An 18,706-nucleotide genomic window follows, 5' to 3' on the forward strand; every position below is an offset into this window, starting at 1 on the left:
TTATTATTATTTTGGACCCGGGCGGTGTGTTCGGCCAGTCGGATTGCTCCTAGCTGAGTGTCAGGTTGTGAGCTCAATTGTAGTCTCTCAAAATTCTTGTTTTTGTCTCTTGATTTATATTTTCGATTTCTAGAAAGCACTCCCACGTCAACGCCCAAATAAAAACAGCGAAACCCCGGCGTATTTTTTGAACACCCACCCGCGCAGTTCACAACACACTCATAACACAGCAGACAGGTTGCAGACTCTGGCTCTAAAAAAAAAGCTAGACGAGCGCGTCGCGCTTCTCTTGAATCTCCCTCAACTGGTGACAACTACGATTGCAATGTAATGGACGCTTTGAACAGTGAAGACTCTTTGTCGAGAGAGAGAGAGCATACGTTAATTGTTTAACGGAATAGCGTGGGTGGTTTCCTCAGTCCAGGATACCATTGGCCTGGGCTGTCTCCCGGGCCCTGGTGAGCAGGCTGCGCTGCTCAGAGACCCGTGTGGGCCAGCTCTGCCTCCCACTCCGCTTGGCTGAGCGCTCGACCTTAATATTTCTCTATTTGCTCTTTGCAGTTCCGTATCGTGTGAAGGATGTCCGAGACTTCACCGCAAGCAGTGCATGTATAATTTTTGAATTATTCGGGCCAGATTTTGTGGTACTTTGCTAGGTTTGGGAATGTCCTAGCCTGTACGTTCCTCCAGGTTACTACCTCCTGTCTGCTGAGGTCTTTGTGCGGTTCTACGTATCGCTTTCTTTCTAATTTGAAGTATTGTAATAGTTCCCCGTATTTAAGAGGGGTTGAAGGCTCCGGGGCAGCTGACGCAGGTTCCCAGAAAGTATACCCTCGGGCTATCCTGTCGGCAGCCTCGTTGCCGTCGATTCCCTCGTGTGCCGGTATCCCCATGATAGTGTGCTTCATCTTGCCCGTCTTTTTTTCCTGCTCCATTATTTGGTGTGCCTGTTTGCATACGCGCCCCAGGAGGACGGCACGACAGGCCTTTTGGGAATCGCTCAGTATTGTGTGTTTTCTACCTTGGCTGCTGGCGTGCAGGATATTAGTGGTACATACGAAAAATTCAGATTCGGCTATTAGTAAAAAACATTATATGGGTGCCCGGTCAGCAGGGGGTGGAGGCTTTTCTGATAAGCAGATTAGTGATAAGCAGGCTTTTGTGATAAGCAGATTAGTGTACACCATCCCCTACCTCAAACTAGGGGTGGCAGAAAAGAACAAAATTGAAACGATCATAAGGCAGGCATACAAAGCAGCACTAGGGCTACCCCACTGCACCCCTACGGAAAGACTACTTAAACTGGGGGTCTACCTATGCGAGGCACATATAAAAACACAGCTAAAGAGGCTCGCCACCACATCCACGGGATGGAAAATCCTGGGTAAATTAGGACTACAAGATAGAATCCCGGAAAGAAATGCACAAGTAAAACTGCCGACTGAAGTCAGGAACGCACTTACTATTAAACCGCTACCAAAAAACATGCACACTGCTTTTCATGAAGGCAAGAGAAAAGCAAGAGCAAAAGCCCTTGAGGCCCAGTTAGAACGCTCTAAATACACTGTTTATGTAGACGCGGCGGAATACAAAGGAGGCAACTCTTTTGCTATCGTGGGCGTGAACGACTCGGGTAAAACCTTAATGGCGGGTTCAATAAACACAAACTACTCAGGGACAGCGGAGGAGGCGGCTATCGCCATGGCGAATGGCGATGGTCAGCACCAAATCGGTTCCCATAATTAGCGACTCCAAATCTGCTATAAACAAGTTTGCGAGAGGCATGATCTCCAAAGAGACAGAGCGAATTTTAATATATGTATAAAGACTGGAACCAAAAAGAGGTGGAATTAATATGGGTGCCGGCACACTCGGGGAACAAAGGAAACGAGTTGGCTTACAGTATAGCTCGAGGTTATGTCAGCCGAGCAGTGAGCCAGGTTGATTCCCCCAATTTCTCGAGAGATGCACTAATCTCATTTCATGACTACGCTAATCACTTTAAACTAGAAAGGCGGATATATCCTCCAGCAGACAAGAAACTAGACAAAAGGCAAGAAGTAATCTGACGTCGGCTCCAGACGCGTGCCTCCTTCAGCCCTTCTAATTAGCGCACATGTACCAAGCACAATACAATCCAAATTGTAAACACTGCGGCGAAATAGCAGGATATGATCACATATTATGGAGCTGCAAAAAAGCGCCGCCAGCAGCGGACCTACCACTAGTCCCTTCTTTTGAGCGGTGGGAGGCTATACCGGCCAGCTCAGACCCGTTAACGCAAGTTCGAGCTACTGAGTGGGCTCAAAAGATCGCCGAGAGCAACGGTCTTGAGGCCATCTAAGTGTAGCGCCCACAAATCGCTCATCGCTGACAAAATGTTTTCCAATCCAAAATCCCCCGGGATTCCACTCAATCCTCCGGTTCTACCGAGGCAATGATACCAACACTGCTTATAGCTTATACGGACATTATTAATTATTTACGCTTCTGCAGGATGGCACTCCCGGGACTCGCCAAAGGTCTCGACAGGTCTGAAAAGTGCCATCTTAGGTGGCTTCAAACCGGGTGCTTTCTAAATCCCGCCATACTAAAACACATGAACCCGACCTTCACGGGTATATGCAAATTCTGTGGGCTGTATGCTGATCTATACCACATCGTGTGGGCCTGCCAGCAAATTACAAAAATAAAAGTTATAAAACAGCCAACTAGGGAGGGCTGGGAAACGGCCCTGCCTAGCTCGGACCTGGAGGCATAGCGCACCCTGGTCCGGAGAGCCCGGGCAGCGGCGGCGACCAATGGCGTCCAGGAATAGGTTCTGCCACTCAGCTCCATAACAATACGCTCCTCTTTGCTAAATATTTCATTGTGAATAAGTGTTGAAGAGGCGTCCATCGGCGGCTGCGTTTCGATGGAGGCGAAACGAAGAGGCGTCCGTGTGCTGTGCGATGTCAGCGCACGTTAAAGATCCCCAGGTGGTCGAAATTCCTCCGTAGCCCTCCACTACGGCTCCTCTTTCTCTCTTTCCACTTTCACTCCCAACTTCCTCCCTTCCCTTACGGCGCGGTTGAGGTGTCCACAGAATACAAGTGAGACAGTTACCGCGCCTTTTCCTTCATCAATCACAGAAGAGGCGCCCGTCTGCTGTGCGATGTCAGCGCACGTAAAAGATCCCCAGGTGGTCGAAATTACTCCGTAGTCCTCCACTACGGCTCCTCTTTCTCTCTTTCCACTTTCACCCCCACCTTCCCCCTTCACTTACGGCGTAGTTGAGGCGTTCACAGAAAACAATCCGCTGGGGTGGTACAGTGGTAAGATGCCCGACTACTGTTTGGAATACCCGGGTTCGAACACGACCTCGGCGGCTGCGTTTCGATGGAGGCGAAACGAAGAGGCGTCCGTACGACGTCAGAGCACATTAAAGATCCCCAGGTGATCGAAATTACTCCGCAGCCCTCCACTACGGCTCCTCTTTCTCTCTTTCCACTTTACCTCCCACCTTCCTCCCTTCCCCTACGGCGCGGTTCAGGTGTCCACAGACACAAGTGTGATAGATACTGCGCCTTTCCCTTCCTGTGAACCAGTTATTGTTATTATTAGAGAGACAGTTACCGTACCTTTCCCTTCCTATAAATCAATCAGAAAAAAATCAACCAATCTCCTCCTCCTGCTTGTCTTGCCATTGATGAGCTTTCTCCTTAGCATGCAAGGTATGGTCTGTCCAGTATAGACTAGGCTCACGATAATTTTTTTTAGAGACACCACAATGTGCTGTGTCGGCAGTGTTCACCAAGTAAGCCGGCAAAAGCTTCTGTGTCTTCGCAATTACCATGCCAAACTCGATAACTTTTATCCTAGTTATCTGGGCTACAGTAAAATAAAATATGCTTTAGTGATGTTTTTTCTCTCCCTAATGCTCGCTTTGTTCGTGCAGAAAAGCATGATTCCACCCGCGTACAAAAGAATTTCAGCTGCGGTAGCCTACAGTAACGCGGTTCTGTCACAAGAGGCAGCGCGAGTCGCCACCAGATTCAAGGCTTTATACATCGATCTTTGTCTTCGAACAATGAAGGTGTGAGGCCAGCCGAGGAAAACAAAAAGCAGACTAAGTTTCAGAGGGTGAAATAACCAGACGGGGTTATCTGTTTTATGGTTAAAATCAAGGTAGGAGTGCATTTAAAACCAGCACTAAATACAAAATAGTAGCGTCATGAGAACATGTGATTCTAAAGAGCATGAGAGGGCGATGCGAACGGGGCACGATGACGTTGTCTCGTTGAAGTCTCAAAAGGCGAAGCATAATAGTTCTTTAAAATTTACGTAACCACCAGTTGTTACGGCTCTCTACTGGTGAAGACAAGCTCGTGGGTCAAACCTCGGCCATGACGGCTGCTTTCACTGGAGGAAAGAAAAGACGGCGCCCATTTATTGTGAAATGTCCAGGAACGTTTCCGAGCCCTCCACTAGAGCACCTGTTTCTTCTTTCCTCCCATCTTCTTCGTTCCTCACGTCACAATTCAGGTGTCCTCCGAGAAGTGTCTCATATCTAAGAACGTTGTGCTGCAGGCAATAAGCTGTTTCTGTCCTCAAAAAGCGAAATCAATGTTAAACCCAATAAATTTTCAGCTCTGAACAGTGAGAGTAACAGACCAGAGTCACCTTACTGTCGGCCGGCCTATCCTCTTAATAAATGTTGCAACAGACTGCCTCCCCGGACGCCTGCGTGCGGACCCGGAGGCGTATTTCGGTTTGCTCGATACGGTGGCTCCGCAAGGGACAAAACGACAAAAGAGACGAAGAAAGCGGGCTATTCCGACTAGCGTACTACTACTACTACTATTACTACTACTACTACTACTACTACTACTACTACTACTACTACTACTAATAATAATAATAATAATAATAATTGTAGTAGTAGTAGTAGTAGTAGTAGTAGTAGTAGTAGTAGTAGTAGTAGTAGTAGTAGTAGTAGTAGTAGTAGTGGTAGTAGTAGTAGGAGTAGTAGTAGTAGTAGTAGTAGTAGTAGTAGTAGTATTATAGATTTTCTCAAGTTAGGGCCGTGTCCAACATGACGCCCATAGAGAAAGCATGCGCCGTTAATCGCTAGGCTGCTCGGCTCCTGGGGGCGGTAGACGCTAGTCGGAACAGCCCCCTTTCTTCGTCTCTTCTGTCGTTTTGTCCCTTGCGGAGCCACCGTACCGAGCAAACCCAAATACGCGACCCGGAGGTGGCTTCCGCGCCATATTCGGCGGAAATAAATGTTCTTCCTCTTCCTCGTTTCCATTTCTCGCAGGGGGTAAAAGAAATAAAAAAAAAAAACTTCATGTGTGAGCGCACAAGTCACGTGCTGCATACCAAAAGGCACGCGCTGCACACCTTCATAATGAACGCTCACGCCTAACACTTTGACTAGCATATGATAACAGGTGCGGCTCAATTTTTTTATTCTGCCTCGAGGGCTGGCTCAGGACCGGATTACACTTACTCTCAGGAGTACTGGCGATATGGTAGCATTCTTCAGCACCCCTATGACTGAGGATGCGGACAGCACATGCAACGGCAGCAGCTGGGCGACTTTGGACCTGCGAACCCACTCGGGGCAACACTTCGTTCCTGCATCCAGCGCAACGCTCGGGCTTCCCGCGACTGAATCTCTAAGAGACGCGGAGCACTCAGAAGACCTCACGAAGGGGTCGGGAACGGCGCTGCTGCTGTTACTCCGACTCCTTGCATAGGGCCGGAGCTTCCAGACCCTCAGCTGTGTCAATAGGTAAGGAGTCTGCATATGCCAATGTCAGCTGCGAATGGTATTTCATCGAAAATTTTGCGTACCCTTTCATAAATGATGGTGAATGCATATATGCAGCTGCTCAGATATCCAGGGCAAGAGATATTAAGTTTCAAGGTGCGTATAATGCTCGAGCAGGAATGCAGTTGACTGAATCGATGCAGGTAGGTTTCCTTGCTGCGAATGTTGACGAGTAGCTAGCGGGCTCAGATGAACGCTGCCTTTGAGAAATATGTTGTTATTGTTGTAACTGTAGGAAGAAACAAAGGAATATGCACGGGCATACTACTGGCTCAGTATCTGAGCCACCTCCGCTGCCTCGTGCGGACAGTAGAGAAAAAAGAGATGAACAAAAAAGATGAACGCGCATCGGCAACCGCCGTCATCCACCACCGAAATGGTAGTGGGTGCAATGACGGCTTGCAACAAATAAAAATATAGTGGCAGGCTAGCCCCCACCTCAAGCGGCTGTGACCTACTAGTCCCAGCCCCGTAGGGCCAGGAGCAGCCACTCCTCAACCTCCGAATGGTTGTCGAGATATCACATTTGAGAACTACGCACATGTTGCACGTGCACTACAGCTCAGCTTACTGAAAGAGTTAGGAAGGTTAACCTTCCTAACTGTTTCCGTAAGCTGCGTTGTAGTAGCAATTCCAGTAGCCATTGCTACTAGAAGTCCACTAACCGGCTCATTAGGACAAAGGGTTACCAAATTTCTTACCTGTACAGCCATCGGAACGAGCAAGAATTAATATTAATGCGTGTACTCTTCATCTCAGTCATAAAATTTAAATATTAGAGCGTCTGTTTAGACATCTCTTAAGCGAATGCCGAAGGCCTACACCTCATCTCCATCGTCTGCCTCTTATTGGCGTTCGTTGCATTGCTACATATATTTTTAATTGGTTTACAGTAACGAGAAGGCGCAGTATCTGTCACACTTTCTCCTGCGTGTTTGGACGGTACATTATTGCTTCTGTGCGTTCATGTGTTCGGGATTGCAGATGACAGGAACGCCCGAAAAGGAGAGCATACATCACGGAATCTCGCGCACATCTAACGCCGGCTAATATGAGGCGTTGAGAGATATCGCCTTTCTTGCTGGATCACTAAACCTCATGGGTGTTATTGTGGGCGCCCCAGCCCAATTTTCCCACATGGGCTCCGGGGGAGGGGGGGGGGAGGTTACTGAGTGCTATTTAAAGAGTTTTTACAGGTGCTGTTTCCTTTAAGACGATGCTTAATTTTAACCGGCCTTTTGTTCTTGCCGGGAAGCTGACGCAGGGAATGCGCTAGCTTTACAGTCTTAGTGCTCTGAAATTACAGCAAAATACCGGTGATTTGACAGCTATACTGCATGCGTCTACATAGATTCTGGAAAGCAAATCTCAGACGCCACTATATGGTGCCATGTATTTCATGTGGAAGCTACAAGCCTTGCGTTGATAAGACCTGACGTCCCACATTTGAACTGATGAGAAGGGAAATATTTGAATCCAATTTCCTCGCTCCTCAATAGTTCCTTCGCGGCTGGGAAAGCCACAGGGCTAGCAAGAGTAAGATAAGTAATTTTCCCGTAGAAAAATAACTGGTAGAGTTTGTCCTTAGTGTACTTTTCAATTTTTAAGTTACATGAGTGGACACTGCACGCACAGAGTACTGCATTTTAGGAATTTTGAGGAACCTATCTCATTATGTAGTCAGTATGGAACAATATAACAAATTTAAACGTCAGTATTAGGCGCAGCATTTTACACGTAAAAAAGCAGAGCAGGTCGTCGCTTCAATTGAGCTCGTATGCAGGATTTTTAATCAATACAATGTATGAAAGGTAGTTGGTAAAAATTGGCGTCAACGGAGTTGTGACCATCCCTGACCTCATGAAATGCATCCTTTACTTGAAAAAGTGTTTTGCTATCCCTGATTGCTAACGGGCTAACATTAAGAAAATTTTGTAATCACGCTGGCAGCTATTCGGACCTTTTGTCTGCTGCTGTTAGCCTGCAACCTTCACCGTATTCTCTCTTATAGCTGTTCTCTCCCTCAAAGCCCCTTATTACATGAAACTTTGGCAAGACGTTTTTAATCTAGCTTAGCATATTCTGTATACACACTACTGGTATGTCACTAAAAGAGACGTATTCGGTAAGGGCATTATTCCTCTCATGAAGAAGTGCAATTTGGAAACTCCACTGCAAAATTAACATCAGCTGCGACTTTGTAAGGCAATTCTAGTTGCCCTGTACTATCAGCTGAGAGATAGATGACAAAATTTTATTTTAGCGTTCAACACGAATGCGTTGTGGTAAGATTTAAAGCCATTCTGTCGGACATGTGTATGCAGGAGGGCGGCGCCGTGCTAGCGACGTCCGGCTCCACATGGGATGGCACCACCAGAGGCGTTTCAAGAAAGTTCTGCCATACTTCTTCCTCCGAACATCATCACCAGTTCTTCTAGAAACATCGTGCGCATGGGGCTGCCGAGTTCGTCCTTCATCACCTTCTGATGGCCCTCCATCAGACTAGCCCGGGTCTGAATATGTTTATTGATTTTGGTATTGTGGATTCGATTAAAAATGCCATACAATCGCAATGACTTTGATTGCTTAGTGACGTTCCCACGGAGGGAGATTTGCTAAGTGTAATTTCAGAGTGTTACCCTTGAATATAAAAAGGCCCATATTAGCCCTCCTCTTTCCACTGCTTTCGTTTCCTATCAGCTGGTCTGTTACCGCAACTACTGGTTCGCTGATGAGGAATCAAAACAATTTTATATACTTCTCTTTTATTGTTTTTTTTCCTTCTCTTTTTATTACTACATGCTGTAACGTGGCTGTAAAATTACCGGGATTCTTCTAAGCAGGGGATTGTAGAGAGACTTCTCTGATTATAAATTCCCGCGTGCCTGCGCTGGCCAGTAGAAACTTCCAACGCTGTTCGTGCCATAAGTATAAGTATTCATGTGAACAGGTGCTCCCAAGACCACGTTATCATACGTCATGTCAGATATAAGTGCACGAATCGCTCAATCGCTTAGTGAGGGGAAATAATGGCGCAGCCATGACGTCCATTTGCTTTTCGTAGCTTTCATGGATTTTCGAAGAGCCTTTTTAAGCAAAACCTTCAACTATTTAAAGAGCCAGAGATACGCGCACGAGAATGCAGTCAATGTCAATGTGTGGAGTTCTATGCGAGGAAAAAAGCGAAGTGTTAGAAAAGTGTAAAAAGTGGCACACAGCGGCACTCACCGAAGCATGACAATTTTTACATTGTGTTTCACCATAGGTGTCGTGTCATATGATCCGCAGCTCGGCGCGGTTCTCTTCAAGACGATGCCTCCACCCCCTCTTCTTGCTGCTCTCTGCAAGGCGATATCGATAAGCTCGAACAACTCACTGCTTATAATGGGTGACTTCAACGCCAACCACATAAGCTGGGGGTACCGCAAAAACTGTCGAAAAGGCACCTCCCTATGGTCATTCATTCAGGACGAAGGCCTCTCCCTGCTTAATAACACCATGTTCCCCACGCGGATCGGGTCAAGTGTTCAACACAACACCAGCCAAGACCTCACACTTAGCAAACACATCCATGACAGCCGATGGGTCAACACAAACCATTCACTTGGCAGTTACCATTATATAATTTCCACAGAGCTCAATATTTCTTCAATTACCCCGCTAAAACGACGAGGAGTTCAAGTGGTGAACTAGGACAAGTTCCGCCAGATACGGAGGCTGGCCCCGGACACCATCACAGACCTCTCTGAATGGATCGACACCCTCACCCGCGATGTCGCCCGCGCTACTTCCACCATTCCCGAGCCTGAGGACACGTCGAGTGCTGATAGCCGCCTTCTCCATATGTGGGAAGCACACGCCAGCCTTCAGTGGCGCTGGCTATGTCAAAAGCACAATAGACCTCTTAAACGACGTATCTCTAACCTTGTGTGCGAGATTGAAGCGCATGCACGCGACCTAGCCCAGCAACAATGGGGACAACTCTGCGACCGCATGAGTGGAAATTTAGGCCTCAAAAACACTTGGTCCCTACTGAGGCATCTCCTCGACCCGGGTCACTCGAAGGCTACCCAACACAGGAATATCACACGCATCTTGCATCAACTCCCCCTCTCAGACGACGCGCTTATCCAAGCCCTTAAAGATCAATATCTAACCACAACTCCTCCCACGCCTCTTCCCCCGTATTCGGGGAGCCCCAACCCGGAGCTCGACGCGGATATCTCCCCAGCAGAAGTTCGCGCGGCCATGCACAAACTCCGAACCACCTCAGCCCCCGGCGCTGACAAAGTCACTAATAAGATGCTCCGCAATCTGGACGGCTCGTCTGTAGAGGCTGTTGCGGACCTGTTCAATCAGTGCTGGCGAACGGGAACCCTCCCCTCACAGTGGACTCATGCCTGCATAACTTTCATCCCCAAGCCAGGCAAGCCTCTAGATATCAAAAATCTGCGCCCTATTTCCGTTACGGCTTGCCTTGGGAAGCTCTTCGAGAACGTAATCCTTGCTCGTCTCCAGGAACACATGGATGATAAACTCCTCTTTCCCCCCACAATGATAGGATTCCGACCCCACCTCTCCATTCAAGATATCATGCTGCAGATCTCAGAAGACATCATTCACCCCCGCAACAGGAAACGCAAGCGCGCGGTGCTTGCCCTCGACCTGGAAAAAGCATTCGACAATGTACACCATTCGGCCATTTTGGACGCTCTGTCATCCCTACATGTCGGCCATCGTATTCATCAATACATCTCAGCCTTTCTTCGCCAGTGCACAGCTGAAATCACATTTGGCTCCCTCTGCTCCCCTGTCTTTACCCTTGGTAACCGAGGAACGCCTCAGGAATCTGTGCTCTCTCCACTTCTGTTTAATATTACTCTCATCCCAATGACAAAGGCTCTGTCAGCCATTCCCGGCAGGCTAGCCCCTGCCGCAAGTGGCGTTGACCTACCAGTCCCAGTCCCGTAGGGCCAGAAACAGCCACCCTTCACCACCTCCCCACCGCCAACTAAGGAAAACGTACTAGATGGCCGTTAGTCTATGGCTGGCGGCGACCTCATTAGCCTGCTTGATGGCCCGTAGTTGGATGGTTGGGTCCGAGCTGACCAGCACGGCTTCTCACGGCTCGGGAAAAGGGAGCTGTAATAATTGCGCCGCAGGCAGATCCTTTGAGCAGTTACAGAGAATGCGATCGTATGTCACTCCTTCGCCGCATTTATTTCAGTTCGGGATGTGCTGGCCTAGGTACATAAGCGCAAGCACCGCCGGGTTTAGGAGGGAACCTTGTTGTAGTTGGCGCCGGGTAACTTCCTGATTTATTCATCGGAAGCGAAAGGCGCGGTAACTGTCTCACTTGTTTTCTGTGGACACCGCAACCGCGCCGTAAGGGAAGGGAGGAAGATGGGAGTGAAAGGGGAAAGAGGAGCCGTAGTGAAGGGCTACGGAGTAATTTCGACCACCTGGGGATCTTTAACGTGCGCTGACATCGCACAGCACACGGATGCCTCTTCGTTTCGCTTCCATCGAAACGCAGCCGCCGAGGTCGGGTTCGAATCCGGGTACTCCGGCGCAGTAGTCGGGCGTCTTACCACTGCACCACCCCGGCGGGGCCCAGGTAACTTCCTTTGCCTTCGTTAAGATTTTGTGGGGAGGGGGATACGTGCGCCTTTCCAATGTGAAGTGGTGGGTGTTATTATGAAAAGAATTTCAGCCTTCCCTCGTGAAATTTGGGTCGGAGCTGTGCGAGGAATATTTGTCTCCCAGCTTGGACGTCTCACTCGAACGAAGGCGGGAAGGGCCATCCTGTACAGACTACACATGTGCGAGCAACTTCCTGTCATGCATGCGCAAATACAGTTACCTATACATATTAGGACAGCTCATTTCATTAAACCCTTACCCAAGAATATGCACCCCTCGCACCACGAAGGTCGACGCATAGCGAGGGCTCGCGCCCTACATGCCAAGTACGGCCGAAACACCAATGCAGCATACGTGGACTCGACGGAATATCGGGAAACCCTGAGACAAGCGTTCACACTGTTCGCGGTGAATGAGAACGGTTCTCCGTTGGCGGCCGCATCGATCGCAACCACCTCCTTTGAGACGGCGGCCGAAGCGGCCATAGCCTTAGCTATAGCAAACATGTCCGCTGGTATTATGTCCAGTGATTCTAAAACAGTCATTCGCAATTTCGCGAGCGGCCGCATCACATCTACCTCCCTCCGCATTCTCCAAAAGACCCCTGTTCCAATCAAAGAAATCGAACTAATCTGGTTCCCAGCCCACTCGTCTAATCCGGGAAACGAGGCGGCTCACGCGCAAGCCCGAGATTTTGTCGACCGGGCAGTAAGCAGTGAAGGAAAAATTTCTACTGTGCGATGTTATTCACGGCTTTGCTGCATCGGTGGCGGTGGATCTCTATATGTGCACTAGTCGAGCCGAAATGCAGTTCGTTTGCCACTGCGATCCGCACTACCTGTCACATGCATTACCCGCCCATCGAGCCACATCAAAGTTAGTAGCGGAGGACTTTATTGCAGATATATAGACAAACAGAGGAAGTACTTACCCCTTATGCGCGAGAACACCCAGCTCCTCTCGCTCGTAACGCCTCCCATGGCTGTGTCAACCTTTCGAAATACTTGCACTGACCTCGCCTTTGAGGACCAGGCATTGGTGCAACAAGTCGAGCATATATGCATCTATTTTTCCGACCACAAAACGTTTTGGGGTCAATTATGCAAAGCAATGCGAGACATTGGGTGCACACATTGGTTATTCATTTTGCTTTACAGAGACGAAGACTGCCCGATATGTGAAGCAGCGAAGCGGTCTCAGTTGTCTGTAGGACAATCTGGACCTGTGTGGACTGGCTTGGCGCTGAGGGTGAAGAAAAACAGCGTATGCTCGTTCAGCAGGCCATCAATGTATTAGGCGCCTAAGTTTTGCGCCTCAATAAAGGCTTCTACTACTATTTCAATTTGGCAGTCTCCAAATGCTGTCTCATACATGAATTACTCAACTGTGTAAAGTTCATTTGGCATCACACTCTCTCGCACCCAACAAACATTTGTCCAAACGGATTTCTTCACAAAATATGCTTCAGATGCATTTTTGGAAACTCGAATTGAGTGATTAGTCACACGATCTACCTTTCGAACCCCTTCTGTTGATTACAGTTGATTGAACTCTTTCATGGGCATCATCTCGGCGACTATGCTCGGTGTTTTATGCTCGGAAGTCTTCTATCACCATTTGGCATGCCGTTCCTCTCCCTGTCCGGGCGCCTGTGCTTCCCTCTTCGTCTTCTTATGCTCATTTTGTTTGCTCCTGCTTTGCATCACTTTTAGGTTCTACCGGTGAATGCGGTTTGATGGGGGCGAAACGGAGACATCCACATGCTGTGCAATTTCAGTGGACGAAGTTTCCTATGTGGTCAAAATTAATCCGTCATTTCTTCACTAAGGCTCCTCTTCCTCTCTTTCCACTTTCTCTCCCACCTTATTCTCTTCCATTACACTGCGGTTCAAATAGATGGATGGATTTATTGAAAGGAAAGGGAGAGAGGTTGGCCGGAATAAATAAAATCTGGTCTGCCACTCTGCACTGGGGAAGGGGATGGGGAGAAGAAATAAGATCATGATGGGTGATCATGTGGGAGAAGGCATGCGAAATATATATACAGGCACAGCAGATTGCTTTGTAAGAGCAATTCAAGTCCAGTGGCGTAATAAAAAACTGCAAAGAGCCCGCACTGCCTGAACACCCTTCCCCTTGTCCTGCCAAGCGCCTAGCAGCAGTTTCTTCGACATAGGCCTCTTGCACAAACGTTTCAAGGAAGCGGCTGGGACATTTCTTTCACACGCATACACTGGGCACACCAATAATATATGGTCTACAGTCTCTGGGATGCCACAATTTGAACATTCTGGGGACTCCACTTGTCCAATTAAATGTAAGTACCTGCGCCTGGAAACCACGTTTAAACGAAGTCTATGTAGTAAGCATGCCTGATGACGCGGAATATCACTTGGAGCTTAAAATTCCAATGTTCGATCGAGCCTTTTTGGACGAATGTGTCGGGTGTCTGGCTGGGCCTAGTAAGCTGGTGCAGCATTCTTCATACAGTTCGTAAGAAGACACGTCGTATCCGCTCTTGAAAAAGGCACAGCTGTTTGGGGACCATTGCTGAGTGCACTTTTTTCTTCAACATCGGCCTGTTCATTTTCATGGAGCCCACAGTGACAGGGATCCATTGAAACATAATCCCGTGGCCTTGCAGCTTGGCAGAAGTGAGGAGCTTCATAATGTGTAGTGCCAGGGACTGGCAGGGTGTGTGGCGTAAGGTGGCCACTGAGCGAATGTGACAGATACTGCGCCTTTCCTTTCCTGTGAACCAATTTGTTATTATTATTCACATAGTCCTCCACGGCCGCATCGCCGCAGGCCAGGAAATGCCGCTCGGCGTCCCGACGCCGTCTCTTGGTCAGGCGCTTCTGTCTGCTCCGGCGTCTCCGCCTCCCGCTCGGACTTGCGCTATTCGTTCTTCCTGTTCTCGGCGGCAGCGGTAAGGCCGCAATCTCGGCGTCAGATCACTTGAGATACTGCAGCGCCGCTCAGCAGTGGCCCAACTCTCCTTCTCTATGGCTGTGTCACCCACACCACCTAGACGAACTTGTTGTATCACCATTTATACAGCGACGCAGCCTCCTTGCAAATGTGCATGTAGCGCGCGCCGTGCATGCGCACAGATGGCGAGGCGGTGGCGTGCTGTGACGTCACTCGGCTCTCCCCGCATGCGCAGAACTGCACCGGTTGGAAGTTAGCGAAAAGGCGAAACTGTGGCCAATGTAGCTCTCGCTAAAAAAAAAATTGGAGGGTCTCCCGAATAAACGTTTTACCAATCCAATCTAATGAGGGTCTGTTAGATGTCTGAACAGGAGAATGGCGAAATCCTACCCTTTCCCTCCTATCAATTGACTCTCATCGATTGCCTCTTATAGGCGTTCGTTGCAGTGCTACATATTATAATTGGTTGACAGGAAAGGAAATGCGCATTACCTGTCACACTTTCTCCGGGAAGTGTTTGCACGGTACACCGTCAGTCCAGTTGTTGTTGTAGCTGTAGAAAGAAGGAAAAAAAGTTGGCTGAATGCTTAGCTTGGTTAAGCCTGGAAGATTGTGAAAGCACGGCGCCGCACTTGGCTGCAGCAGATCGTTCCGGCCTCGCCTTATACACATCATCCGACAAACCGTAAGGCTGCGCCACAACTACTGCGAGGAGCCGAGCCACCGCCCCATTTATCCTTCTAGCGTGCGCCCTCTATCGGCGGCGACACAGCGCCGTGTATGGACTCGCCGCCACCATCCGATGGCGCGAGCTGGGCCCCCGTTTCTCGGTCTGGCGTGACGTCACACGGTCACGTGAAAATGGCGTGACGTTACCGCTGCGGCTTCTGTAAGGACTGGTGGTAGGGGTTATTTATTGTATATAAAAAAAGAAAGAAAAGATGTTTGCCAGCCCCGGTATCTGCTATCTGATATCTGAAGTACCTGAACTGGGGCGGCGGAAATAAAGAGATAGCGAAGAAAAGGTACAAGAAATCAAAGAGGTGAACGATAGGGAGAAAGACAACTGTAAGGACTTACCGCCACCACCTGATGGCGTGAGCTGGAGCCCCATCTCTCGTTATGAGGTGATGTCACACGGTCACGTGAAAGGTAATGCATGGAAGTGTCACGACACTCCAAAGGCTCGAAGTGCTGGCGGAGGTACTTTGGGTTATAAACGAACAGCTCAGATTTATGCGGGGATAGCGGGGAGTTTTTTTTTTTACGTCTTTATTTCTGCTTACGGTAGGCATTTACCTTGCGGCAGAACTAAGTTGCTTCATGGATGTAGGGGTGGGGGAGCGGTTAAGGGTGGGGGTGAGGGTATGGGGGGGTGAAGGTTGGGATAGATATGAGGGACCGGTGTCCACTTCTTCCTCGAGGTAGGGTCGTCCCGAGGTCGGCTCCGCGAAGTAATGGCCTGGTCCTTCTTCTTCCTTGAAGTAAGAAAGAAAAGTTCGCCAGAGCCGGGTTGCGTCTAATAGCCCGATTTGCGATGGGGGATCGACCCATGCCTGCAGGGTTGCAGGTCGAAGCCCGCCCAGGGACTTGAGTGCTCTCTCCCGTACTGCGTCAAAAGTAGGGCAGCTCCACAGGAGATGTTCGGCCGTGCCTCTGGCCGGGCATGTCGGGCACTGAGGAGAAGGGTATACCTGCGGGTTTATGAGGTGCAGCTTCGCGGGTGACAGAAGCTGACCAGTCTGGGCTCGGCGAAGGAGTACTGCCTCCACTCTCCGGAATGAGCTATCGGGGCGGCGATATAGTTGCTCAGGGTTGGCCAAGTGCTGGAGTATGCTTCGACGATAGCGTTGTGCTCGATGCCATGTCTCCGCCCTATCCATATGAGGCGACGACGGATGCGTAACGTCCTCAGGGGGCCACGAAGCGGAAACGAATGTGGATCCAGGCAAAGGTGCGGAAAGAGCTGCTGCGCGCTCTGCCTGGTGTGCCTTTTCGTTTCCAGTGATTCCTTCGTGTGCAGGAATCCATTTGATAATTAAGGTGTAGCCCTCCTCTCTCAGGCGATGGGCTTGTGTTCGAATAGTGTTCAGAATGGCATAGTCTGCTCCCCCTGAGCGGCATGCAGTGTACGCTGCTTGTGAATCTGTGTAAACATGGTAGGTGCACGGAGCCCGATCCTGTCTTGCTACTATTCGCTTGGACGCAAGAAGCCGATCTCCCCTGCCCAAAGTATGGGAGTTTCATATTCAGGTGGAGGGCAAACCGGTGTCAAAAGTAGATCAGATCAGGATTTTGGGGGTGGTCATTCAATCCCACGGCCATAACGGAGAGGTCCTGAAAAATTAGAAAGTTACGCGATGCAAACCCTCGGGCTCTTGAGGAGGGTCGCCACTAAAGGAAGAGGCCTCAAGGAGAGAAATTTACTAAAACTAATCCAGGCATACGTAATAAGCAGAATCAGTTACGCCACGCCCTACCTGGACATCAAGGCCGGCGAAAAAGAGAAGTTAGACTGCCTGATTCGAATATGCGTTAAGAAGGCGCTAGGACTGCCCATGGGTACCTCGAGCGAACGACTGCTCGAACTCGGGGTGCATAACACGTGGGCAGAATTGGCGGAGGCAGTGCGAGTCTCCCAATTAGAGAGACTAAGCACGACCGAGACGGGCAGGATAATCCTTGCAAGAGTAGGCCTCAACCCAGACAAGGGAGTTCAAAAAAAAGTCACAATTAATAGTGAAATCAGGAATGCCTTGGTAGTCCCCCCCTTCCCTAGGAATATGCATTCAGAATTTAATGTCGAAAGAAGGGCCAAACGAGCCGAAGCTCTAGAGCGACGGCTCAAGAACATGGAAGCAAAGGAAGTAGTCTATGTTGATGCGGCAAGTGGCAGAACAGGTGCAGCGATAGCTTCAATAGTCGATGGCCAAGGAGCACCGGTATCCGCGGCAGCCATCACAGGCCGCAGCATAGAGACTGCGGAGGAAGTTGCGATAGCGCTAGCTTGCGTAGGAACAGAAGCCAAGTTCATAATTAGCGACAGCAAAACTGCCATTCAAAATTTTGGGAAGCGGAGGATATCGCCGGAGGCGGCCAAAATCCTCACCCAAAGACCGATAAATAGGAAAATTCAGTTAATTTGGACACCCGCTCACGCTGCCGTCCCTGGTAACGAGGTGGCTCACGAGCTAGCCTGAGCTCTCTACTTATGGGTAGCCGTCGAGCCCCCCGAACACTGGGCATACGACGAACGTCTGCAAAATTACGGGGAAATCATCGACCATTATAAATTGGGACGTAGACTGGTACCCCCCCCCCCAGATTTTAGACTAAATAATAGAGAAGCTGTCGCGTGGAGGCGGCTACAAACTAATACGTTCATGAACCCGGTCTGGGCGTTTCACGCGCTACCAGACCTTAGGACAATGATCTCTGCAGACACTGTGGGGCGAGAGGGACCCTCGACCACATAATTTGGGAGTGCCCACATTCTCCAGGAATAGGGCAAAATATTACAAGTAGAGAAGCCTGGGATACCCTGCTGCAAAGCGCGGACCCTGCGATCCAGCACCACACCATCCATCAGGCGGAAGAGGCCGCAACAAGCCAAGGGCTACCTGCCAGCCTCTAACCCGCGGGCGCACGACTCCCCGCTTCCGATGGAATTAAAAGTTGTACAACCAACCAACCAACTGAAGTGCTAGCAGTATTGCTTTCACAATAAAAAAATGCATGGGCCTGCTGCTGGCTCTGTAGCTGTGCCACCTTTGCTGCCTCGTGCGGACAGAAAAGAGAAAGTAGAGAAGAAAAAGAAGAGGGAGAGAAAGATGTGTGCCGCAACAGCCGTCCTCCACCACTTAATCGATGGCGGGTGCGATGACGGCCTAGAACAGATAAAATTTTGGTGGCTGGCTAGCCCTGCCGCAAGCGGCATTGACCTAGCGCCCCATAGGACGAGGAAAAGCCCGCTCCTCCCTCCTCAGTCGAGTCGCATGGAGTTCCGTGGCGGTCGTTCAAGCGTGGCATTGCAGATGACAGGAACTCAAAAATAATAATTGGTTCACAGTAAAGGAAAGGCACTGTATCTGTCCCACATGTTTTGTGGACACTTCAACCTCGCCTTAATGGAAGGGAGGAAGGCGGCAGTGAAAGCGGAAGGAAGGGATGTCATAGCGGAAGGCTTCGGAGTAATTTCGACCACCTCGGGATCTTTACCGTGCACTGACACCACACAGCACACGGACGCCCCTTCGTTTCACCTCCATCGAAACACAGCCGCCGGCAGTCGGGATCAACCCGAGTACTTCGGCACAG

Source organism: Amblyomma maculatum, chromosome 3 (assembly GCF_055883805.1).
Source record: "Amblyomma maculatum isolate TAMU_Amacu chromosome 3, ASM5588380v1, whole genome shotgun sequence".
NCBI classification, from domain to species: domain Eukaryota; kingdom Metazoa; phylum Arthropoda; class Arachnida; order Ixodida; family Ixodidae; genus Amblyomma; species Amblyomma maculatum.